The 2,924-nt window shown below is 36.6% G+C and overlaps 1 non-coding gene across 1 annotated transcript; it reads left to right on the forward strand.

Moving 5' to 3' along the window:
* The first annotated feature begins 860 nt into the window (after nucleotides 1–860).
* Nucleotides 861–966, forward strand: LOC112501355. Its single transcript, XR_003067486.1, has one exon. It is a non-coding gene; the product is annotated as a small nucleolar RNA R71 (small nucleolar RNA).
* The last annotated feature ends 1,958 nt before the right edge of the window (nucleotides 967–2,924 follow it).

A 2,924-nucleotide genomic window follows, 5' to 3' on the forward strand; every position in this document is an offset into this window, starting at 1 on the left:
TCTATTAAAGTCTTATTACTCCTCAATGTCACAACCTTGACCTGCTCTTTTCCTTCTCTATGAGGTGTCTCCGTATCACTAGGTAAAAAGCCTATCGGTCTTTGTCTCATTTCCAAAGCTACTTGTCCAACCTGTTTTTCAAGGTTTCTGATTGAAGCCTGAGTTTGGGTTATGATCCCTTTCATCATTGCGTCCAACGAAGTAGATGAATCAACATACTGATGTGTTGTATCTTGGAAAGAGGGTTGATGACTTTGTTGTTGAAAACTTGTTTGCTGGTTGAAAATCGGCTGGGTAGGGTGTTGTTGGTAAAAATTGAGTTGGTGATTGTAGGAATCACTTTGATGTTGTTGTTGAAACCAACAGGTTCATTCAAGGTTGGAGCATTCCAGAAAACATTTGGGTGTTGTCGCCACCCTGCACAATAAGCTTGTGAATCAGAACAACCCCTATTTTGATTTTCAAAAAAATTAACTGACTTTGGGTTAGATGCACATTGATCAAATGGATGACCTCCTCCACATAACATACATGCTATAGAATTGACAGTAGGATATGATGTTGCATCAACAATTCGCACATCTGGGCTAACATTCATATTCTTAATCATGTCAGTTATAGATGTGAGTTGTGTTGTAAATACATTATATGCGTCTGTTTCATGTATCCCAACTGTATTATTCTGCGTTAATGCATGTGGATCAGCCCAATATCCATTATTATTTGAAATTTTCTCAAGCAAGTCATACCCATCATTATAAGTACAAGTTGTGAAAGCTCCTCCTGCACTAGCATCAAGCATTTGCTTAGCAACAGTTGTTAAACCATTGTAAAACGTTTCTAGTTGGATACAACAAGGAATGCCATGGTAAGGGCATTTTCTCAACAACTCCTTATACCTTTCCCAAGCATCAGGTGTTGCTTCATTATCCATTTGTCTAAACAAACATATTTCATTTCTGGATTCAGCGTTTCTGTTGGGAGGAAAATATTTTATCAAAAATTTATTTACAAGGTCATTCAAAGAGATTATGGAATTTGGTTGTAAAGAGTTAAACCATAAYTTTGCTCTRTCYYTAAGAGAAAATGGAAACAACTTCAGCCTTAAGGCATCATCAGACACTCTAGGGATAAGAAAATAATCAGTTATTTCTATTAAAGATTTTAAGTGTAAATGAGGGTCTCAGATGGCAAACCACTGAACTGGCCATTAGTCTGCAACATTTGAAACATGACAGGTGTGAGCTCAAAGTGAGTTGCCTTAATTTGTGACCTTAGTATTCCTAAATTTAATTGACTAAAAACAGGATTAGCATAGTCCATGATTCCTCTATCCCGAGAATCAGCAATATGAATGATGTTCTCCATAATAGTAACATGTGGTAGAAAAATTAGCTTTTATGAACTTTACTTAAAAAAAAACTTTAGCATGCTATCCCCGGCAGCGGCGCCAAAAACTTGCTCGTCGGTTTATTCAACCTTAGATTCCAACACAAAAATAGAACTCGGCGCAAGTATATACCTCGAACTACTGTCGTCTCGTAACAAGTAATAATGGTAACAAGTACCAGATATCATTCCCACAGAGATAGCTTGTAAAGTTATTTCAAAAGTCCAGTTTATGAAAATTAATTTCAGATGGCGAATCGAGGGATTTGATCTATCTAAAATTGGGTGGTTTAATTAACACTAAGAAAATATCAATATTAAAAAGAAGCATAGGGTGCAACAGTTGATTAAGACTTTAAACAAATGATTCAGTAAAAAGGTGACATAGCATTCATGTCACAATTATCTAAAATCAATAAATGATTTTATATAACTATGACAGTATCAACTATCGGGTCAGACGGCCTCCAAGAGCACACACCGGTCAACGTGCTATCGATACGATATCATTTATGTTAGACGTCGTGAATCCTAGCACAACAAAGTGTTACCATCTTACACCGTAGGACTATAGCGTTTGTCAGACACTAAAGCTATTTATAGCCTTCTCCTATTACTTCAGGTTTTGAAAGTCAATACATTTTTATACACAAAATTATATATTTTTAGAAAGCCTCTAAAAGGAATCTTTGGATGTTCATCAAACCAGTGAGTTCTCACGGCCCCACTTTTAATGCTTTTTATATATTTTCTGGGGGAAAACCATGAGATTGAGCAAACTTTGCATGTTTATGTTATTTGAAATGTTGGGACTAAAGAACTATCTAGTCGATGTTTTGCTCAAAACTTTGGACTAAGGAACTGCTTAGTCAAGCTCTGTTGAAACCTCTTGGACTAAGGAACTGCTTAGTCGGGTTTATTATGTTTCGTTTTGACAACTGTTTCTGCACTTAGAATAAATTCTAAATTGATGCGCTTGAGAGTATAATTTTCCAAATAAAAGTCCCCGTCCGTACACGCTACTTGTTAACTCGGGTACATTCCCKGGCCGTGGTATTGTGGATAGCCGCWATTGTGTTGACAGTCCCACCCAGAAAGGGGTGCACAATTACCTACGTTTTCTAGTCTAATCTTGTGGAATTTGGACCACCGCTGAATTAGTACTTTATCGAACTGTGGGACCTAAGTAGTGAACGGGCTACTTCTGGTTGTTCGAAAATTAATGGGGCATATTGGTCAGGTAAGGCTCAGTAGCGTCTCAAGTGTTACATTGCGAGGGATTTACATTTATTAAGTGCAAAGAATTCGCATAAGTTTGCTACTACTTGGTTTATGCGTTGAAATGTTTTATACATGTGAAAATACGTGAACTCACCAACTCTTTGTAGTTGACTTTGTTTTATTCCATGCTTTTCAGGTTCTAAGTAAAGTTGTTTGGATTTTGGGAGCATACTTGAGCATGGATAGATTAACTGAAGATTTTGAAGTGTTTTGAGAACGTTGTGTAAAATTTTAATTTTAGTTATGTCGATGAA

Source organism: Cynara cardunculus (genome assembly GCF_001531365.2).
Source record: "Cynara cardunculus var. scolymus isolate 2C chromosome LG 17, CcrdV1, whole genome shotgun sequence".
NCBI classification, from domain to species: Eukaryota; Viridiplantae; Streptophyta; class Magnoliopsida; order Asterales; family Asteraceae; genus Cynara; species Cynara cardunculus.